Below are 23,964 nucleotides of genomic sequence, written 5' to 3'. Positions count from 1 at the left end.
TTCATAGCCAGTAGCCAATAGCTGCCCGTAGCGTCGTTGTTCGTCTGTCGGACTAGCATACAGACGAGCGGATTTTTCCACCGGACTCGAGTCCATCGGAAAGATCTGAAACCTGTTCTATTTCTAAAGCCCGTATGATTTTTCGACAGCAAAGGTCCGATGAAGCCCGCACACGATCGAATTGTCCGGCGGATTCGTTGCGTCGGACCATTGATGTCGAAAAGTCCGCTCGTGTGTACACGGCATTAGGAGTCCAAAGTCTTTATCGTTCTACTGGCTACAAGAAGTAGGGTAAAGGCCAGCCAACAGTTTTCAGGGGCCACACATTCCCCCTCCCTCTAGCCCTGATGAAGGGGAATGGTATGGCCCACACAACAAGTAGCACAAGATCCACCAGTTTTCATAGAGTCACTAATCCAATGAATCGCAAATGTGGGAGTCAGTTGAAAAAAGCAACCAATAAACAATTGCCTATGGATGACGGTCTGAAACTAGTAGCAAACCCAGATAGTTCTCGGAAGTCTAAATGATAGAACACACCACTAAAAGAGAAGTATGGCCCAAACTTCTCTGGTGGGTCAAAGGAGTACATATATACTTTTGTTCAGCTGTAACCCCGAGTCAGCTGATCAGCGGTCATGTAATCACTCAGTTCTTGATCTTTAAGAGACAAGCAGATTTCATTCCGCATGAACGAAGTACGAGTAAAAGAAAAATATGTTGATTATATATTCCCATACACACAGAGGCTTCTTTTTGTGCTGTCTTAAGGAAGTACTGATGTTATAGTTGGATGCATACAGTGTTTGCATTAAGGTATTGGTATTTCCAGAATTTATACTACTACAGAAAAATATCACCCCTTTCCTACAGCGCTCTACTTTCTACACATATAGTGATACACTATAGTACCAAAAGTATTGGGACACCTGCCTTTACACACACATGAACTTTAATGACATCCCAGTCTTAGGCCCCTTTCACACTTGTGCGACTTCAGTCGCGCGATTTTACCGGCCACGATTTTGCCGCAATTTGGGAGCAGTACTACTTTGTACAACTTTGCCATTAACCATTCTCAGCTTGTGCTTTCAAAGTCGTACTGAAATCGTGTCTATATTATTCAGGTATGATTTGCTGGCTACTTGAGGGTTTAACATTGAGGTCTATGGAGTACAACTCGTATGGAAGTTGGACCAAAGTAGTGCAGGGACTACTCTGAAGTCAGCACGACTTAAAGTCGTGCCAATATGAATGGTAGTCATTGAAAATCATGGAGAATGACTTGTCATACGATTTTGCAGTACAAAATTGTGGGATAAGTCCTATAAGTGTGAAAGGGGCCTTAGTCTGTAGGGTTCAATATTGAGTTGGCCCACCCTTTGCAGATATAACAGCTTCAACTCTTCTGGGAAGGCTGTGCACAAGGTTTAGGAGTGTGTCTATGGGAATGTTTGACCATTCTTCCAGAAGAGCATTTGTGAGGTCAGGTACTGATGTTGGACGAGAAGGCTTGGCTCACAGTCTCCGCTCTTATGCATCCCAAAGGTGTTCTATCGGTTTGAGGTCAGGACTCTGTACAGGCCAGCCAAGTTCCTTTACCCCAAACTCACTCAATCCATGTCTTTATGGACCTTGCTTTGTGCACTGGTGTTGGAAGGGGCCATCCCCAAACTGTTCCCACAAAGTTGGGAGCATGAAATTGTCCAAAATGTCTTGGTATTCTGAAGCCTTAAGAGTTCTTCACTGGAACTAAGGGGCCAAGCCCAACCCTTGAAAAACAACCCCACACCATAATCCCCCCTCCACCAAATGATTTGGACCAATATAAGCTGCATTATAATACATTTGTGTTTTTGAAATTAATACTGCTTTAAACTAGTTGGATTTGTGTCCTATCTCAACCCGACTAACGGTGTAACTATGTAAAAAAGCATTGCAAAATGATTTACAAATTAATTAAAGCCTTTTATTTAATGTATTTAAATGTGTCACAGAAAAAATAAAGCCATAAGAAGAAGAAAAGAAACATTTTTTTTAAATATTAGGCCTCATGCACACTGAACGTTAACCACTTGCTTACTGGGCACTTAAACCCCCCTCCTGTCCAGACCAATTTTCAGCTTTTAGCGCTGTCGCACTTCGAATGACAATTGCACGGTCATACAACACTGTACTCAAATGAAATTTTTATCGTTTTTTTCCCACAAATAGAGCTTTATTTTGGTGATATTTGATCACCTCTGCGGTTTTTATTTATTTTTTTTTAAATTGAAAAAGACCGAATTTTTTTTAGAAAATGTGATTTTTTAAAATATTTTGTTATAAAATTTTGCAAACAGGTAATTTTTCTCCTTCATTGATGTACACTGATGAGGTGGCACTGATGGGCACCAATAGGTGGCAGTGATGGGCACTGATGGGTGGCAGTGATGGGCACTGATTGCTTACACTGATGGCAGCACTGCTAGGTAGCACTGATTGGCACTTGTGGGCATTGATAGGTGGCACTGCTGGGTATTGTGGGCACTGGCAGGTGGCAATGGCAGGTGGAACTGGCAGGCACAGATGAGGCATATGTGCCTCCTTCCTCTTCGGGACCGATGTCCCTTTAACATAAGCCGGTGATCGGCTTTTTTTTCTCCTCACACTGTCAGCGTGAGGAGAAAAAAAAAAAGATTACCGAGCTTTTGTTTACATCATGTGATCAGCTGTCATTGGCTGACAGCTGATCACATGGTAAGGGGCCGGGATCGGCCCCTTACTCGGATCTGTGATCATCCGAGTCTACGTGACTCGGTGATCACATCGCGCACGCCGCGCGCACGCCGCGCGCCGTGCGCGTGCACAGGGGAGGACGTCCTATGACAACCTCCCGGAAAAAAGAGGTCCGCGCTGTGGTCGTCATTCGGCTATGGCCCGGACCTCAAGTGGTTAAAATAACGTTATAAAAACGTCAGTAGCTTTGAAGTGAGTTGTTCAACCTTTTTCAACGTTTTTGCAATAGTGTTTTTTAGCGTTTATTAGCGTTTTTCCGCGTTAGCTGTTTTTTTTTAAGAAAATTTTTTTTTAATTTTTTTTTTTCAATGGATCAAAAACATTATAAAACGCTGGTGAGCAACGTTTTTGAGCGTTTATCAGCGTTAGAGCGTTTTTACAGCTGAAAAACGTCTCTCAGAACCCACTAGTTTTGTTTTTTTTTTTACTGCTCAAAAACTCCACTGCCCAAAACTGCTGATAACAGCCTATGTGTGCATGGACACATAGGATAACATGATGGAGAGTTTAAGGACTGTAGAAAAAAAACGTTTACAGCCAAAAACAGCTGCTGTAAAAACGTCCAGTGTGCATGAGGCCTAAAATAAAACAATGCCCATGTAGGGTAAACTATGGCTTAATAAGGAGTTAAAGTGATTGTAAAGTCAGAATGTTTTTTATTTTAATGCATTCTATGTATTAAGATAAAAAGCCTTCTGTGTGCAGCAGCCCCCCTAATACTTTCCTGAGCCCCATTTCTATCCAGTGATATCCACAAGTGTTTTTGGCCATCCGGGACTCTCCCTTCTGATTGGTTGAGACACAGCAATGGCGCCATTGGCTCCCACTGCTGTCAATCAAAGTCAGTTAGCCAATCAGGAGGGAGAGGCGGCAGGGCCGAACAGGGTCTCTGTGGGGGTTATTTACGAAAGGAAAATCCACTTTCCTCTACATGTGCACTGCAAGTGCACTTGGAAGTAAAGTTGCTGTAGATCCGAGGGGGACATGCAAGAAAAATAAAAAAAAGCAATTTAGCTTGCACATGATTGGATGATAAAATCAGCAGAGCTTCCCCTCATTTCAGATCTACCCCTCAGATTTACAGCGATTGCACTTCCAAGTGCACTTGTAGTGCAAAGTGGATTTGCCTTTCGTTAATAACCCCCTGTGTCCGAATGGACACAAATGGAGCTGCGGCTTGGGTGTCCCCATAGCAAGCTTCTTGCTGTGGAGACACTAAAAAGGAGGGAGGGGCCAGGAGCTCCAGCCAGGGATCCCGAGAAGAGGAGGATCTGGCTGCCCTGTGCAAAACCAGCTGCACAGAGAAGGTCAGTGTAACATGTTTATTATTTTTATAGAAAAAAAAAGAGACTTTACAATCACTTTAAATAGTAGAATATTTTATTTATTTTTTGCTTGAACTGACATCCTATGCAGCTCATCCCACTGATAGGCAGATGCATGAAACATAAGTAAAATGTTACTTTGAATGTCTCTAGCTCACAAAAGCTGTGTCAGATGGTCCATTTTTTGACAGCAGCAGCTGTCATTTTGACAGTCAGGCGTTGCTGACAAGTGTGAGTGGGGAGTGGTAGAGGGATAGGACATAGTACATACGCCCTGTGCACTTTGATGACACATGTGAGGGGGGAGTGGTGGAAGGACAGGACATAGTACATATGCCCTGTGCACTTTGATGACAAGTGTGAGTGGGGAGTGGTAGAAGGACAGGACATAGTACATATGCCCTGTGCACTTTGATGACAAGTGTGAGAGTGGTGGAAGGACAGGACATAGTACATATGCCCTGTGCACTGAGATGATAAGTGTGAGTGGGGAGTGGTAGAAGGATAGGACATAGTACATATGCCCTGTGCCCTTTGATGACAAGTGTGAGTGGGGAGTGGTAGAAGGATTGGACATAGTACATATGCCCTGTGCACTTTGATGATAAGTGTGAGGGGGGAGTGGTGGAAGGACAGGACATAGTACATATGCCCTGTGCACTGAGATGACAAGTGTGAGTGGGGAGTGGTAGAAGGATAGGACATAGTACATATGCCCTGTGCCCTTTGATGACAAGTGCAGTATCCACAACCGGTTAAGCAGACGGCATGCTTTCCTCCACACATGACATAAGGTATGTGTCTATGGTGCTTTACAAAAGAATGTCATCAATCAGAAAGCCTGCTACCAATCAATCAGTGAAAAGGTGTGGCATTGGGGGAGCGGTCATATAGCGGGAAGGAAGGCTGCAAGAGCAAGAAACAAGGTATTTTACCTTATTCTCTACCTCGAGACAAAACTAACAATACATTCTTGAAGTGTGTGTGTGGGTGGGGTGGAAGGCAGTGCATGGGCAATGTTTTCAGCTAACTGAAGTTTGACTTTATAGCTGTCCATTACCCCCAAACAACAAAACTAACCGAACACTAAAAAAAAGCTAAATGCCCCTAAATACTCACCTGCATCTGTGGTCATGTGAAACGCCTGTTCTGAGTCTTTTTGCCTCTGCACTGTAAAGTGGGAGGGCCCTTCTTATGTTGCCCAGCCGAGCTACAGCTCCCTGTGTCCATTCAGACACAGAGTGAAAGCGGGATGGATAAGTGCAAGATGTGTGGGAAAGGGATGAGGGAGAGTGGGATAGGTGGGAGCAGGATGAGGGAGAGTGGGATGGATGAGTGCAGAATGGATGGGAGCAGGATGAGAAAGAGTGGGATGGATGAGAGCAGGATGGGTGGGAGCAGGATCAGGGAGAGTGGGATGAATAAGAGCAGAATGGGTGGGAGCAGGATGAGGGAGAGTGGGATGAGTGAGAGCGGGATGAGTGAGAGCGGGATGAGTGAGAGCGGGATGAGTGAGTGTGGGATGAGGGAGAATGGGATGGATTAGCGCAGAATGGGTGGGAGCAGGATGAGGGAGAGTGGGATAACTGAGAGCGGGATGAGTGAGTGCAGGATGAGGGAGAATGGGATGGATAAGAGCAGAATGGGTGGGAGCAGGATGAGGGAGAGTGGGATGGATAAGAGCATGATGGGTGGGAGCAGGATAACAGAGAGTGGAATAGATGAGTGCAGAATGGGTGGGAGAAGGATGAGGAAGAATGGGATGAGTGAGAGCAGGATGGATCAGACATGGATGAATGAGAGTGGAAGGGGTCAGAGCAGGATGAGTGAAAGCAGGATGCATGAGAGCAGGGTGTGTAGGTGCGGGAGGAGGGGGAGTGGGGTGGATAAGAGAAGAATGGGTGGGAGCAGGATGAGGGAGAGTGGGATGAGTGAAAGCGGGATGAGGGAGAATGGGATGGATTAGTGCAGAATGGGTGAGAGAAGGATGAGGAAGAATGGGATGAATGAGAACAGGATGGATCAGACATGGATGGATGAGAGTGGAAGGGGTCAGAGCAGGATGAGTGAAAGCAGGATGCATGAGAGCAGGGTGTGTAGGTGCGGAATGAGGGGGAGTGGGGTGGATGAGGGCAGGATAAGTGAGAGCGAGATGGGTGGGAGTGGGATAAGTGAGAGCAGGATGGATGGGAGTGAGATGAGGGAGAATGGGATGCTTGAGAGCAGGATGAGAGCGAGATGGGTGGGAAAAGGATAAGGGAGAGTGGGATGGATGAGAGCGGGATGTGTGGGAGTGGGATGGATGAGAGCGGGATGTGTGGGAGTGGGATGGATGGGAGTGGGATGGATGAGAGCGGGATGTGTGGGAGTGGGGTGGATGAGACCAGGATGTGTGGGAGTGGGATGGATGAGAGCGGGGTGTGTGGGAGTGGGATGGATGAGACCAGGATGTGTGGGAGTGGGATGGATGAGAGCGGGATGTGTGGGAGTGGGGTGGATGAGACCAGGATGTGTGGGAGTGGGATGGATGAGACCAGGATGTGGGAGTGGGATGGATGAGAGCGGGATGTGTGGGAGTGATGAGAGCGGGATGTGTGGGAGTGGGATGGATGAGACCAGGATGTGGGAGTGGGATGGATGAGACCAGGATGTGGGAGTGGGATGGATGAGACCAGGATGTGTGGGAGTGGGATGGATGAGACCAGGATGTGTGGGAGTGGGATGGATGAGACCAGGATGTGTGGGAGTGGGATGGATGAGACCAGGATGTGTGGGAGTGGGATGGATGAGACCAGGATGTGGGAGTGGGATGGATGAGACCAGGATGTGTGGGAGTGGGATGGATGAGAGCGGGATGTGTGGGAGTGGGATGGATGAGACCAGGATGTGGGAGTGGGATGGATGAGACCAGGATGTGTGGGAGTGGGATGGATGAGACCAGGATGTGTGGGAGTGGGATGGATGAGACCAGGATGTGTGGGAGTGGGATGGATGAGAGCGGGATGTGTGGGAGTGGGATGGATGAGACCAGGATGTGTGGGAGTGGGATGGATGAGACCAGGATGTGTGGGAGTGGGATGGATGAGACCAGGATGTGTGGGAGTGGGATGGATGAGAGCGGGATGTGTGGGAGTGGGATGGATGAGACCAGGATGTGGGAGTGGGATGGATGAGACCAGGATGTGTGGGAGTGGGGTGGATGAGACCAGGATGTGTGGGAGTGGGATGGATGAGAGCGGGATGTGTGGGAGTGGGATGGATGAGAGCGGGATGTGTGGGAGTGGGATGGATGAGACCAGGATGTGGGAGTGGGATGGATGAGACCAGGATGTGGGAGTGGGATGGATGAGACCAGGATGTGTGGGAGTGGGATGGATGAGAGCGGGATGTGTGGGAGTGGGATGGATGAGACCAGGATGTGGGAGTGGGATGGATGAGACCAGGATGTGTGGGAGTGGGATGGATGAGACCAGGATGTGTGGGAGTGGGATGGATGAGACCAGGATGTGGGAGTGGGGTGGATGAGACCAGGATGTGTGGGAGTGGGGTGGATGAGACCAGGATGTGGGAGTGGGATAAGAGGGAGGGATTTCCTTATTTTGCCTTGAGATGGGCTTTAAACAACAATCTTGCCATTTGTTTTAAAAGCAAGCTGCAATATTTGCAGAAAACACAATCCTATAAAGAGATTAAAAAAAATGCAGAGAGGCTGTTGTATAGTGACTTTCAAAATGTAAAAATAAAAAAATTCAAGCCAGATGGTCTCTGGAGTACAGGACCTAACTGTGCTGTCTGGCAGGAGATTCGGAATCGCAAGACTGGCTGCATAGAATTCCCATTATATACAGTATGTATTTCAGTTTTGTATTTAGCTATTTATTTGGAGTTAAAAAAAAAACCCCAAAACACAGGTCAGCCTCTGAGTTGCTATTTATTTATTTTTTTCTGACTCTAAGGAAAGTAGATTAAAAATCTGCGTGTTTAGAGTTCTGTAAATGACTGGCATGAACAAGTTTCCTGGGTTATGCGATGTCCGCGGTTCGTTCAGCATTGCTTGCATTGTTTATTCTTCACCAAATTCTTTCCCACTGTAAAAAGGTGCTTTTAAATGCCACATTCCAGTGCTGGTGCCAATAAGTCACTGAAGCATATTTTCCCACAAGAACTGATAGGACGCACAGAACTCGGCCTATTCACATCTACTGGTATTTTCAGAGCCTACGTCAGGAGCCCGCCAGCCAGGAAGTAGTTAAAGGGGCGAAGTTAGTGCCTTAACACAGCCGTGCCACTTGTTCTAGTTCATTCTTTCCGAGCAGAAATATGTTGTATTATGTATAGACAGATCTACTATTAGGAGAAATTTCAGGAATATAGAGTTCTAGATCACTCAACACTCATGCACAGCATAGGTGGGACATCTGCCTGACCCGTCATCTTCTTATCCGTTGCCATTGGTAGGCCTTAGTCATGCTTGTGCATAGAAGGCCTTGTTCCTTAATTCCTACATAGGGTTGGAGGTCACACTAGACTGACTCACTCAGTTGTAGGTCAATGGAAAGGGGGTGGTGGGGGTGGGTTGAAAGATTTCTCTTCCAATGATTTCTGCCCAACTTAACAGGAAGGTGGTGGTAGGCCCTTTTTGGGGGCTTGGGCTGCTACCTCTGGGAACGGCCTTGAGGTCGTTTCCACATGTACTTGTAAAGGTAGGTAAAAAGGAGTGGCCAATATCCAATTAAAAGTGCAAGTTGGAAGGTGAATTTGTAATTGTTTATTGAAAGCAGCAACAAGTGATCATGCCAACGCGTTTTGGGGGAACAAAGACTCCCCCTCCCTCAGGGCTGTTGCTGTATGCTAATGGTGAAGGATCCCAAATCGGTGTGTCTGAAAACCAAGATCGGAATGATAGATGTCTGCAAACACAGCAGACATCTATCATTCTGATCTTGGTGTTTCAGACACACCTATTTGGGATCCTTCCTTATTCACCATTAGCATACGGCAACAGCCCTGAGGAAGGGGGAGCCTTTGTTCCCTCAAAACGCGTTGGCTTGATCACTTGTTGCTACTTCCAATAAATTATTACAAATTCACTTTCCAACTTGAATTTCATTGGATAGCAGGCATTCCTTTTTACCACTATTATTACTTCGTAGAATTGTTTTCTGTGGCCCTCCTTAGAGGGAAAGAATGCAAAAGATTGCATTGTTTGCTTTTTTTTATCCTGTGCATGGTCACCCTTGAGCTGGCCACATATGCCATGCTCTGATTGGACAGTCTACTTTAAGCAGACCTTTACCCTCTTCAATGACTTGCTATCATTTTTCTCATGTACACCTTCCCCCCTACACAATTTAATGTTTTTTAAGGTAAAGTCACTTTTCTACAGAACCTGGACCCGTACATCTGTTTTTCACTACTAGGCGAGAATGAAATCCCCCTCCACCCAAAGCCTCCTGGAATATCAATGTCTTGGTCATCTTGCACTACACATCCACCACTGTACATTATCAGGGGCCATCTTCAAGAACCAGGAAGAGACAGCCAGCCCCCGATGACGTCAGATGAGAAGAGGGCGGTGCAGGTCCCAGAGTTCTAAGACAGAGAGGCGGCTTACACCAGACGATGTGACCCATGTGTAAAAGACTTTGAGAGCCGCTTAAAGCACTACAAACCTCCCCCTGCAATCCAAAGCATAAAAGGGGTGCTAACATTCAAACAAGCTCATGCAGGCTAGCAAAAGCAAATCAGAAGACAGAAGGTGGAAACGTCGCACACCAAAGCCCAGCCACTATACAGGCAGGTGACGATAGGGCTTCTTGTCTAAGCTAAGTGGGATGGCGAAACGTGACAGGGGTGTGACCTGGATGGAGTAAGGGCTGAGGCTGCTCTTACCATTCACACAGGGTTTTGTAAGATGTGCGGCACTTGGGACCACTTTTTCTCCTCTGCCTGTATCTATTGAGCTGAGACAAGCTCTTTCCTTGCCTGCACTTCCAGCGGTTGTTAGCGGACGAGGATTGGTAGGAGCCTGGAGCCCCTTGTCTTTGTGGTTTACACCAGACAACGCTGGATGCGATGGACATGGAAATATATATATATTTTTTGACAACTCAGTGGACAATGTAAAGGGGAATCAAGTTCCTCTTTAACCCCCTCACGCTTAAAGGTGTTGTAAACCCTCATGGTTTTTCACCTAATGCATTCTATGCATTCTAATGCATTCTATGCATTAAGGTGAAAAACCTTCTCTAATGCTGCAGCCCCCCAGACCGTCCCGTGTCCTGATTGGATAGATTGATAGCAGCGCAGCCATTGGCTCCCGTTGCTGTCGATCGAATCCAATGACACGGGTGCCGGGGGGGCGGGGCCAAGTCCTGCTTTCTGTGTCAATAGATGCAGAAGTAGGACTCGGGAGCGCACCCGCACAGGTGTCCCGAAGGAGAGCGCTACTTTGACGGGGCACTCTGTGCTGCTGAGGGACCCCAGAAGAGGAGGATCGGAGCCACTCTGTGCTTAACCAACTGCACAGAGGAGGTAAGTATGACATGTTTGTTATTTAAAAAAAACAAAAACGAATCTTTAGTAACCCTTTAAGGGTAAAAAAAAATTAAATGCCTAAGCACAATCTGGCAACTTTGACACGTGTTAGTTAAAACTGTACATATCATCACAATCATGCATTGGCTTTTTTTTTTTTCAGGTCAAACTGGGTTTTCATTTGTAGTTTTCAAATGGTAATAGATATCTAATGATTTTTTATTTTTTTAAAAAGGAAAACTGGCCCAAAATAGTAAAAGAAAAACACATTTTTTTCTAATTTAGCTGTATATTTCTTGCTACTACCATAACCTTCCACCTAGGGCTGGGAAAAAAATCGATTTAAATCTTGAATCGAGTTGAGAGGTCAAATTGATTAAAAATTTAGGCAAATCGATTTTTTTTTTTCACCGCGCCGGGCCCGAAGAGCTGCGGGCAAGGAGTTTTTAGGTGAGGCCGCGGCTTTGGCCTAGTCCGCTAGGCCGGATGCCATGGACTAGGCCGAAGCCGCGGCCTCGCCTAAAAGCTCATGCCCGCAGCGCCTCGGGACCGGCGCGGTTTCCCAAAAAAAAAAAAAAACTCGATTCGAATCGTGAATCGAGTTTTTTTTTAAGAGAATCGAAGATTTTTTTTTTTTTTAAGAAAATCTCCCAGCCCTACTTCCACCAAAGAACAATCCAAATTAAATTCTCCTGCTCCTGTCACTCGCAGCAATATCACATAAGTGTACGTTAGGCGTTGTATGTACCTGTAGTACAGCCCAAAAACAACAGTGAACATTTTGCTTTTTTTATCCTACCTAAAACATACTGAACTGATAATTAATATAATTAAACATAATTAATTAATTAAATAATTAACATAATTGAAAAAAAAAAAAATCCTGTCAAAAAATATACTAACTCTGACCTTGACCCAAACACTAATCCTGGTACTGACCTAGATCAAACCTTGATCTTGGTATTTTTTTTTTTTTTATTATTATTATTTTTTTATTTATTTTTTTAAACACACACTTTTTTTTTCTCTGAAAGGAGAAAGAAAACACAGGCTTGGCTTCACAGTGACTGAGTGAGAGCCAATCAGAGACTATCACAATGATCAGGTGACCCGGAATCGGGAGTTCTGGGTCCCGGATCGATGGTACTCCTGCTGAGATGCAAATATGCGGCCCCACGGAAAAAAGGCCAGTCCAATGGGGCCGCATATTTGCGTATGGTCGGTGTGAAGGGGTTAAAGGTCCCTGTATGAAGGTCTAAATAGACAATACATCCAGTTACTGTGATGCACAAGTTTTATAAAGTTATAAAGTTTTATAAAGTTACCCAAAAAACTTTCTTTACCTCCCCTGAATGAACCAAATCCTCCTTCATTTGCGTCTCACACACTCTCCCTCCCAGACACTGCAGCTGACAGAGGGAGGGTTCCAGCAGCAGAGGCAGAGCTGTAAATCTGTCAATCTAAAAAGCAGTGGGTGGGACAGGGTGTGGCCAATGTGCTGATTGGCAAGCTACAGGCTTGTGAATCAGCAGTAATAATGCTGATAGCCACGCCCCCTGCAAAATCTTCTACTGTAATGCAAGCAGGCACAGCCTACAGGAGAGCGACAACTTTGCTCTGAATTCAGGAGCAGTGCAGCATTGTTGCCACAACCTTAACCACTAAGCCACCGCCCACCGTCATATGACGGCGGGACGAGGCTTCTGTTGTTCTGGGCGGACGTCATATGACGTGATCGCCCTCCCGAGCCACTAGGGGGCGCGCGCGCGTGCCCGCTGCGTCGCTCGGGACCTGGTGCGCGTGCCCGGCGGCCGCGATGTCCGCCGGGCACCCGCGATGGCCGGGTAACAGAGCAGGACCGTGGATCTGTGCATGTAAACACAGATCCACGTCCTGTCAGAGAGGAGAGGAGACCGATGGTGTGTCCCTTGTACATACGGACACCGATCGGTCTCCTCCCCTAGTGAGTCCCCTCCTACCACAGTTAGAATCACCTCCCTAGGTCTACATTAACCCCTCGATCGCCCCCTAGTGTTAACCCCTTCCCTGCCAGTCACATTTACACAGTAATCAATGCATTTTTATAGCACGGATCGCTGTATAAATGTGAATGGTCCCAAAAATGTGCCAAAAGTGTCCGATATGTCCGCTGCAATATCGCAGTCACAATAAAAATCGCAGATCGCCGCCATTACTAGTAAAAAATAAATAAATAAATAAAAATGCTATAAATCTATCCCCTATTTTGTAGACGCTAAAACTTTTGCGCAAACCAATCAATATACGCTTATCGCGATTTTTTTTTACCAAAAATATGTAGAAGAATAGGTATCGACCTAAACTGAGGAAAAAATTTGTTAAAAAAAAATTGGATATTTATTATAGCAAAAAGTAAAAAATATTGTGTTTTTTCAAAATTGTCCCTATTCTTTTGTTTATAACGCAATAAATAAAAACCGCAGAGGTGATCAAATACCACCAAAAGAAAGCTCTATTTGTGGGGAAAAAATGATAAAAATTTCATTAGGGTGCAGTGTAACATGAACGCGCAATTGTCATTCAAAGTGCGACAGTGCTGAAAACTGAAAAATGGCTTGGGCAGGAAGGGGGTGAAAGTGCCCTGTATTGAGGTGGTTAAAGGAAGCTGCATTAAGTGGACTTCACTGGCAGGATCAACAGGTATTTGTGAGACATAAGTGCAGATAAACTTATCATTAGGTGTTACAGCAAATATTTTTTAATTGGAGGCCATAGCTCCAAATAAAAGAAACCTGTGTTGAGATTTATAGAGGTCACCACTGCTAACCTCCCCTTTCAGGAATAAGAGTTCCTTGGTTGCCATGCTAATTTATTGTCTGCAATACTGTAACTATGTGTATGTCACAGCAAGCAATGACGCTACAGGCAGCCATGGCAACTAACATTTCAGAGGAAGGTTAGCAATAGCCATTTCTATCAGTACAGATTTTTTTTTTTTAAAGCCAAACTATGAGTTTTGTGCCCCCCTTCCTCGTAGTGGTAATTTATACTTTCGTTTTTACTTACCTTTTTAACCACTGCAATACTGAACACTTCCTGCCCAGGCCAATTTTCAGCTTTCAGTGATATCACACTTTTTGTATGACAATTGGGCGGTCATGCTACACTGTACCCAAATTACATGTTTATCATTTTTTCACACAAATACAGCTTTTCTTTGGTGGTATTAATTCACTGACTGATTCATTGACTGGTGACAGCATGTAAAAAAATATATAATTTTTTTTAACAATTTTTTTTTAACACATTGTAACCAGCGCAATACAACTTTTTTTTTCTTTTTTATTAAATTTTTTTTCTTTTTTTAATGTTTTTTTTTTTAATGCACTGTGACCAGAGCAATACAGTGTTACCATAGTAACAGCACGTAAAAAAAAAAAAAAAAAAAAAAAATATATATATATATATATATATATATACACATACAGTATCTCACAAAAGTGAGTACACCCCTCAAATTTTTGTCAATATTTTATTATACCTTTTCATGTGACAACACTGAAGAAATGACACTTTGCTACAATGTAAAGTAGTGAGTGTACAGCTTGTATAAGGCCCCTTCCACACGAGGCGGATCCGTTTCAGCGGAGTCCGCCAGCTCAGCAGGAGATCACTCTGTTGATCTCCGCTGTGCCGGCGGATGACAGGTCCGTCTCTGCTCACTGAGCGGTGAGGAACCTGTCAGAGCCCCGCTGATTTCTATGGGAAGATCGGATGAAAATAGACAGCATGTCCATTTTCATCAGATCTCATCCGTTACGCCAAGACGGATGGCGAACGTATCGCCATACGTCTGTTTTGAGGGGATCGGATGGCGGACGAGTATCAGCGAACACATCTGCGCTGACATCCGCCTGCCCATAGGAGTCAATGGGTGGCCCGCTCGGATCCGCCAGTGTAAATTTGCTGTCCCCTCAAAATAACTCTACACATAGCCATTAATGTCTAAACCGCTGGCAACAAAAGTGAGTACACCCCTAAATGAAAATGTCCAAATTGGGCCCAAAGTGTCAATATTTTGTGTGGCCATCATTATTTTCCAGCACTGCCTTAACCCTCTTGGGCATGAAGTTCACCAGAGCTTTACAGGTTTCTTCTGGAGTCCTCTTCCACTCCTCCATGACAACATCACGGCGCTGGTGGATGTTACAGACCTTGCGCTCCTCCACCTTCCATTTGAGGATGCCCCACAGATGCTCAATAGGGTTTAGGTCTGGAGACATGCTTGGCCAGTCCATCATCTTTACCCTCAGCTTCTTTAGCAAGGCAGTGGTCGTCTTGGGGGAGTGTTTGGGGTCATTATCATGTTGGAATACTGCCCTGCGGCCCAGTCTCTGAAGGGAGGGGATCATGCTCTGCTTCAGTATCTCACAGTACATGTTGGCATTCATGGTTCCCTCAATAAACTGTAGCTCCCCAGTGGCGGCAGCAACAGGCCATGACACTCCCACCACCATGCTTGACTGTAGGCAAGACACACTTGTCTTTGTACTCCTCACCTGGTTGCCACCATACATGCTTGACAACATCTGAACCAAATAAGTTTATATTGGTCTCATCAGAGTTCCAGTAATCCATGTCCTTAGTCTGCTTGTCTTCAGCAAACTGTTTGCAGACTTTCTTGTGCATCATCTTTAGAAAAGACTTCCTTCTGGGATGACAGCCATGCAGACCAATTTGATGCAGTGTGTGGCGTATGGTCTGAGCACTGACAGGCTGACCCCCCACCCCTTCAACCTCTACAGCAATGCTGGCAGCACTCATATGTCTATTTCCCAAAGACAACCACTGGATATGACGCTGAGCACGTGCACTCAACTTCTTTGGTTGACCATGGTGAGTCCTGTTCTGAGTGGAACCTGTCCTGTTAAACCGTTGTATGGTCTTGGCCGCAGCTCAGTTTCAGGGTCTTGGCAATCTTCTTATAGCCTAGGCCATCTTTATGTAGAGCAACAATTCTTTTTTCAGATCCTCAGAGAGTTCTTCTAGTGACCAGTATGAGAGAGTGAGAGTGATAACACCAAATTTAACACACCTGCTCCCCATTTACACCTGAGACCTTGTAACACTAACAAGTCACATGACACCAGGGAGGGAAAATGGCTTATTGGGCCCAATTTAGACATTTTCACTTAGACTTTATTACATATTTTTTCTTACAATTTTTTTTAACACACTGTGACCAGAGCATTACAGTGTTACCATAGACCATAGTAACACTGTGCTACTCTGGGGAAGTGATCAGGATTTTTTTTTTTTTTTACACATTATAATTGCTTATACCAATGAATTTCACTGGTATAAACAACCATTTATACTGAATGAAACTGAATCATTCAGTGTGTTTTGTTGTGATTAGCTGTAATTGGCCACAGCTAATCACATGGTACAGATGGGCTGTGGTTGGTCCAGTCTGTACCATGTGATCGCTGTGACCAATCACAGCAGCAACACAATTGTACACAATTAATGGCATGGAAAGAAGACATCCATTGTGTACAACTGTGATCTGCTGTAATTGGTCACAGCGTATTCCGGTTGACACAGCCGGAGACAGATCGCGCCGCAGCTCGGCCCATGGGGTGCACGTGAGCTGTGTTCCGGGAGGACATCATATGACCTCCACCCAGAATGACGAATGTCTCGCCCAGCTGTCATTTGACAATAGGCTGGGTGGGAAGTGGTGTCTTCTGGTCAGTCACATGACTTGCTGGGTCCTCCTCTTATGGCTACGTCTCGCTGGGTCTTCTCCCAGTGCTCCCAGTAGTGGGCAGTCCTGGAGAATGCAGAGAGCACTGTATGGAGCGCACCATGCTCAGGGGGCGGGCCCATGACACACTGCATTCACAGCCTAACCTCAATTTTCGGGGTTGAGTGATGTGGGACATCATTCAACTCAGAAGACTGAGGACATCTAGTGGTAAAAAAAAGGTACTGCAAAGGGAAGGGGGCAGCTATGGACTGAAAGTGAGTAATGCAGGCAGAGCTGCTTCTTTTTTTTCTTTTTAAACATCCAGAAGAACAAATAGAGAAATATCCTAGTGTTTAAGAGGGCTACCTTTCCCCCAGGGCTTTTGTCATAGAACACACTGATGTAAAATTAAAATGCAGCCCTCCCTTTAGTCTTCACTACGCTTCCCCATCAATCTCTGCTGTGCAGCCCTACCTGGCATCCCCCAGAGCAACTTTTATGAGATGGTTACAGCGATATTAACCCCTTCAAGCCTAAATCTTTTTCAGACACTTACAAGTTAAAATCAGTAGTTTTTTACTAGAAAATTACTTAGAATCCCCAAACATTACATATATTTTTTTTTAGCAGAGACCCTAGACAATAAAATGGTGGTCGTTGCAATATTTTATGTTGTTGTGGAAGAAATACATTTTCATTAATTAAAAAAACAAAACCGTAAAGTTAGCCCAATTTTTTTGTATAATATGAAAGATGATGTTACGCTGAGTAAATAGATACCTAACATGTCATGCTTTAAAATTGTGCACACTTGTGGAATGGCGACAAACTACGGTACTTAAAAATCTCCATAGGCAACATTTAAATTTTTTTAAATGGTTACCAGTTTAGAGTTAGAGGAGATCTAGTGCTAGAATTATTGTTCTCGTTAACAATCACAGCGATACCTCACATGTGTGGTTTAACCTCCCTGGTGGTAATCCTGAGTGTGGCTCGGGGTGAATTTTCATTACCAAAAGCGGTAACCCCTGAGCCAGACTCGGGATTGCATCGCAGTATCCTGGGAAAGTTACTTACCTTGTCCCCAGGATCCTGTGATGTCCTCCCACTGTATCCACGGTCTGTGTACTCCACTCCATCTATCAATGTGCCCGGCTCTGTTCCCTGTGAGCGTCGCAATGAACGGGGACGGAGTCCAGAGCCAAATTCAAAAATGCAAAAAAAAACAAAAAAAAAACCACATAGAGTACACTGTAATCTCACAGATTATTCAAATTATTTCACATCCCTTTCGTCCCTAATGCTTTGTCCAATGCCCTGCATGCAGTTTTATATTATATATACTGTTCTTTCTGCCTGGAAACTTGAGATTGTCCATGGCAACCAAAAAGCACACCTTTTACGTCAAAATCAGTTTTAGACCAGCTAGAATTAACAGCAATAGTAAATTAGAACACTTGCAGTGATTTGCGGGGAAATTCGTCATCAAACACTGAAAGTAATGAGTGACAATTCTGCAACTGAGCAAATTTCAGTGGTTTTGATTTGATTACATTGTTGAATACATTTAATTATTATTATATTATTATTTGTTATAATTATTTATAGTTATTTATTATATTATAATTTATGATTTCCTGTTTCAAACTTTATCATACCCGGGATATCTACTAGACTCTTGTTTGGACAGATTTAAGTGTGTTATTACTAATAGGGCGTACACACGGTCGGACTTTGTTCGGACATTCCGACAACAAAATCCTAGGATTTTTTCCGACGGATGTTGGCTCAAACTTGTCTTGCATACACACGGTCACACAAAGTTGTTGGAAAATCCGATCGTTTTAAACGCGGTGACGTAAAACATGTACGTCGGAACTATAAACGGGGCAGTGGCCAATAGCTTTCATCTCTTTATTTATTCTGAGCATGCGTGGCACTTTGTCTGTCGGATTTGTGTACACACGATCGGAATTTCCGACAACGGATTTTGTTGTCGGAAAATTTTATCTCCTGCTCTCCAACTTTGTGTGTCGGAAAATCCGATGGAAAATGTCTGATGGAGCCCACACACGGTCGGAATTTCCGACAACACGCTCCGATCGGACATTTTCCATCGGAAAATCCGACCGTGTGTACGGGGCATAAGAATTACAGGCCTACAATATAAAATGCCAAATTTCCATGCAAAACATTGTACCGCTTTGAGACGCAAAAATCTGACATAATGATACAGCCAGTGAGGTTAAACACTGTTTACAGTTGCGTGCGCGTCTTACATATGTGTTCGCTATTGGGGTCAAACACGGGAGGGATGGGACGTGTTAAATTTTTTTTTATTATTATTTATTTTTTTTTTTTTACACTGTCCCTTTAATTATTATTTTCTTGATCACTTGTAAACATGCCTTGTGACAGCAATAGGCAGTGACAGGTACTCTTTATGGAGGGATCTGGGGTTTATTAGACCCCAGATCCCTTCTTTGCACTTAAAAGCATTCAAAACACCAAGTTTGGCTGTTTTGAATACTATAATTATTTTTAAATCTGGTGCCTTTAAGGCTCCAGTATCCTGGAAGTGATGTCATGACATTTCTTCTGGGTTACTAGATCCGAGACCCGATCAAAGCCGATTCCGGCTTTGTTCAGGTCTCTGGCTGGCCGCTTGGGCCTCCTAGTGGGACAGGAGAGCCCGGGGGCGAGCCACGGAAGGCGGCGGGAGGGGGGGAGGAGTCCCCTCCCGCTGCTTGTAATATTAGTCAAGAGGCTTATTAGCCGCATTGGTTGTTATTACAAGAAAGTCGACTGTTGGCTCTAAAAAACTGGAGCTGCAGCCTGCAGGCATCATCCCGGTACAACCACTTGAAGCCGAAGGCCACATATTTGCATTACGTCGGCGAGAAGGGGATAAAGGATTTCCTTAAAATAACAAACATGTTATACTTTCCTGCTCTGTGCAGTGGTTTTGCACAGAGCAGCCCCGATTCTCCTTTTTTGAGGTCCCTCGCTGGAGCTCCTGGCTCCTCCTGCCTTCCAGTACCCCCCCAAGCCACTTGCTAGGGGGGTACTTGTGTGGGCTCGCTCTAGTGACACACACAGTCTCGGCCCTGCCTCCTGCTCCCCTGTCACAGGATATGATTGACAGCAGCAGGAGCCAATGGTAACATTAAAAATAAGTGGCTATACTGTTTAAAATCCAATAAAATCCTCTCTCACCCTGCTCTCCACATGCTCAGTTGCTCTCTACTTTTTGGCATTGTGCCGAAAATCAGAGCCACTAGGGGCCAATCTGCTGACAGCCTAAACATTTACTGCTGCTCAGAGGCTCTGGGCTTCAACAAAATGGCAGTCTCCAGCATGAAGGACCAGGAACAATGCTGGAGGCAATTTACAGCACACACTAATTTTGGTCAAATAATTATTAATGTGGAATGTATGTTCCATGCAAAAGAATGTTATTTTAAGTTGTTATGGGTAAAGTTCCACTTTAAAGTGGATGTAAACCCACTCTCATCCTTTCTAAACTACTGCCATAGGGGTTATCTATAAGGATATACATGCCTCCTGCATGTATCCTTACCTGTCAAATATCTCCCCTCTGCTTGTTATGAGACCCAAAAAAACGGCAGATTCTGCGGGTGGGTCTGTTGTCTGGAGCTCAGTGGGTGGAGTCGTGATGTCAGTAGACTCCCCGCCCACCTCTACACTCCCCTTGTCAATATGCATTTTCTCCTGTGTATTTCTTACACTGAACGTCTGCTATGATCACTAACATCCAGTCAAAACCCAGAAAGGTCACCACATGACTTCAGCATGCCCAATTATGCTGAGGTGTGGAGCAGCCAATCCTGGGAGAGCTGGAGAAGAAAGGAGGCGGGGATCTGAAGTACACAGAATGTATCTCTCAGGCTTGTGCATGAGAAATGTAAATTACCTATTTCTCTGTCTGTCAGTTTTTATCTCACTAAAAAAAGATAAGAGGATTGCTCAGAGCTGGATTAACTCTGTGGCAAAACTGGGCACAGATGCCATGAAATCCTATGCTGTACAAAGTGCAAGCCTTAATTAATTTTTTTTTTTTGGGTTTACATCTAATTTAAGGTAAAAAAAACCCTTTATTCTTTACAACCACTTTAAAAAAAGAACATCCTTAAAAAAAGACTGCTTGTCCAAGCATCAATTCAATTTAGCCTTAATGCGGAGCTAAAGCGAAAAAGCAAAAAATTGCATTCAGGCTCTCTATGTCTCTTCTGCAATAGAACAAACGTACCTGCCTATTGGCAATCCTCTTGAATGCACACAATGGCAATCGAAAGATGTTGGGCTGGACGGCAGCTTATGGCCATCTTTAGTGCACTGCTGTGCCATTCAAAAAGAATAGCATCACAACATTGCATGTTATGTGTGTTTCGGCAATGCACAGTGGGCCCTTTAATATTTGGAGTTTTCCTAGTTTCAATGGCATTGGTCATCAGGACAATAGAAGGGTGAATCTCCTTAGCAGATACACAGACGGCAATAAAAACTTGACAAAGGGTCTAGCCCTTCTACATTCAAAACTAAAAAAATACCCTTATATACACTTTAATGGTTACATTATTTGCTAGGGTTTGAGTAAGGGGAGGATTTAGTGTTAGGTGCAGCTTAAGGGATAGGTTTGTGACCAAAAATAAATAAAATTACAGTATTTTCAAGAATTAAAAACAGCAAGAAGTAACTTTTTTACTTTTATCTTGCCACTTTATATACATGCTTTTTCATTTCAAAAGGCGCCAACAAGACAGACGGGTAACTCTACAACCCTTTGTCAGTGACAAAACAGTATCCACAAAGACTACAACTCTCGACAGTCTCTGCCGCTTGGTGTGCTCTCAAGCCTTCAACTGGTGACTGGAGTGGGCTGGACTGGCCATGCCTACAGTGGCAACAAGAGATCAAAGTCAACCCTCTAGCTTGTTTTGTACAGACCAAAACACAATTTAACCAAGGATAATTTTTTAACCACTTATCAAGACTTGAGTTTTACAATAATAGTCGGATTCCATCCATCAATTAAAAGATAATTAGTGAAAAGATAACATCATGGTTTCAGGTTATGACAGGCATGCGTCTAGGTTCTGCAGGATGAACCATTTGTTACAAGTCTTGTATATTTTAACATTTTTAAGTATGAACAGTAGGAGTGGTGGACCTGACAGCAGGAGTGATAGATCTGACAACAGAAGTGGTGGACCTGACAGCAGGAGCGGTGGATCTGACAATAGAAGTGGTGGACCTGACAGCAGGAGTGGTGGACTTGGCAGCAGGAGTGGTGGACTCAAAGAGAAGTCTAACGTTGACCAACATAGGTCAGCTAGGGAGTTAGTGGCTGATATAGCTTGTTGGGTTTCCATGTTGTTGGGCTGGGCCCTAGGAACAGGAAGGGAGTTGGTGAGTTTTATTATTTGTGTAGTTTCATAAATGAGAGAGGAATAACTATAGCATAAGAACATTAACCAAGAATTTTGGTATTCACAAGCAGATATGTAGAAGAATATAGGACCATATATTTAACTGGTTTGGTTTTATTGAAGTTCTACTTTTTGAAGTCATTAAGAAGAAAACCATGAACTGAAAACCTGCGTGACTTGAATTTTGCTTCTCACTCTTCAATATTGTACTGGAAGAACCCAACTGACTATGGGAATCATGAGCTGAGTCAGTTCCTCTCTAGAGAGAACCATAAATTAGGTCCACTGTGCTCATTTCTGGACCTGAGAGGTGCGTTATGTGTGCAATATTGGTAGACGTTACACCAGAGAAGCGTTATATGACTAACGTTTACTGAAACATAATCTGAACTTCTGTCATACTCACAAGGCGGCTGACCTCGATGTTTCCTAATTAGTCAGTGCTTCTGATAAGAGGTAACATTTTTTTAAAACAGACCTACAGTATCTCCCTGCCACAGAGAATTTTTCTTCTCTTTTCCCTCTCCTGCCTTGAAGGAATGATGATAACGTGCACCACCGAAGAAAAAGTGCTCCCAAAAGGAATTACCACAAGCGATTAAATGAGCTCCTTCCCAGTTGCTCTGTTCCTACAAGGGGACCATCAGGCGCCTTGCTGCATAGCAGCCATATACACCACGATCTTGCATGCAAGATAAGCAAAGATTGACTCCATGGAGGAAGTTAAAGTACAGAGGAAAATCCACATAGTGTAGTATTTCGCCAAGATTTTAATAAAATTATAAAATCACACTTACAATTCTTAAGGCATTATTATTATTATTATACACATTACACAGAATGTGTTACAACCAGCAGGTGCAAGTGGTCAGGCCGACTTGTGTAAATATGTCACGTGCGAGGCCTCCCAACACGTAACCAGAGTCATCTGGGGATGTGAGACTCCTCATAAGCAGCACAAAACAGTATATAATGTAACCCAGCGATTGCCAAAGTATAGTACAGGCTCCCAATTTAGCCAGGATGTGGTGGGCACCAATGCACTTGTCTGTTTCCAAAGAGACCTCAACTTTATACCTCGAACACAGATTTTTTTTTTGATATACAGTATGTTCCTCAACAGACAAAAAGGATAGAAATCCACTTTGTATGCACTGGAAGCCTTTACCAACCCAGGTCTTTGGACACCTCGAAAAATCAATTTTTTTTCCATTATAAACTGATTACACTTAATTAAGCAAGGTGTAATAATGGTTCAAGACAAAGATGTGAAAAGTTACCTTTACTGGTTTATAAATAAGCAAAATGCAATGGGTTTTGCCATGTTCATAAACAAGTAAGAGAAGAAGTGAAATATTGCCGCAAATTTCTTCATATTTTTAACAAGTTTTAATGTTACCGTATTTAATGTGGAACTACACTGCATTTGAGCACCACAAACCAAAAACACTATATAATTCATTTTGAATATTCAGAGCAAACTCGACCACCAATCCATGTCTTCATGCTTTATTTTGTTGCGGCCTTCTGAATGGTCCCTGCTGTCTTCTGGGACCCGTGTGTCTCCCAGAAGACAGTGTGGGGGGGGGGGGGGCGGCGGAGGGGCCGGACATGGCGTAGATCGCCGCGGATACGGCAGCGATCTTTTGTCGGAAGTGGGAGCAAATACCTGGTATCTGCTTCCCCCTCCCCCTGAAAGGTGCCAAATGTGACACCGGAGGGTTGGGAGGAATCCGGACAGCAGAAGTTCTACTTTTGGGTGGAACTCTACTTTAAAGACTCCTAGGTTGTATGACAGTGGTCTCCAAACTGTGGCCCCCAGGCTGGATGCGGCCCTTTGCTTGCCTTTATCTGGTCCTTGAGGCACCTTCCTCCCACTGATATGAAGCACTATTCCTTCAACTGACACCAAAGGTGGGGTATATTTCCTCCCACTTCCACTATTCAACAGTGGGGCACTATTGCTTCCACTGACACCAACAATGTGGATTATTTCTCCCAGTACCATCAATGATGGGGCACCATTCTTCCCAGGGTTACCAAGGATGGGACACCATTCCTCTCATTGGTACCAATGATGGGGCACAATGTTACCTTTTTTTTTACGCCCATTGATGCCGGGGCATTTTCTACTCCCACTGGC

The 23,964-nt window shown here is 44.4% G+C and overlaps 1 protein-coding gene across 2 annotated transcripts in view; it reads right to left on the bottom strand.

Moving 5' to 3' along the window:
* Window positions 1-23,964, bottom strand: part of CDK6 (cyclin dependent kinase 6) — a 241,548-nt gene that overhangs the window by 92,966 nt on the left and 124,618 nt on the right. The gene's annotated exons all lie outside the window — the stretch shown is intronic.

This window comes from Aquarana catesbeiana, linkage group LG05 (genome assembly GCF_042186555.1).
Source record: "Aquarana catesbeiana isolate 2022-GZ linkage group LG05, ASM4218655v1, whole genome shotgun sequence".
In the NCBI taxonomy this organism is placed as follows: Eukaryota; Metazoa; Chordata; class Amphibia; order Anura; family Ranidae; genus Aquarana; species Aquarana catesbeiana.
The sequence above is the reverse complement of the archived record's forward strand: the minus strand, read 5'-3'. Positions and strand labels throughout refer to the sequence as shown.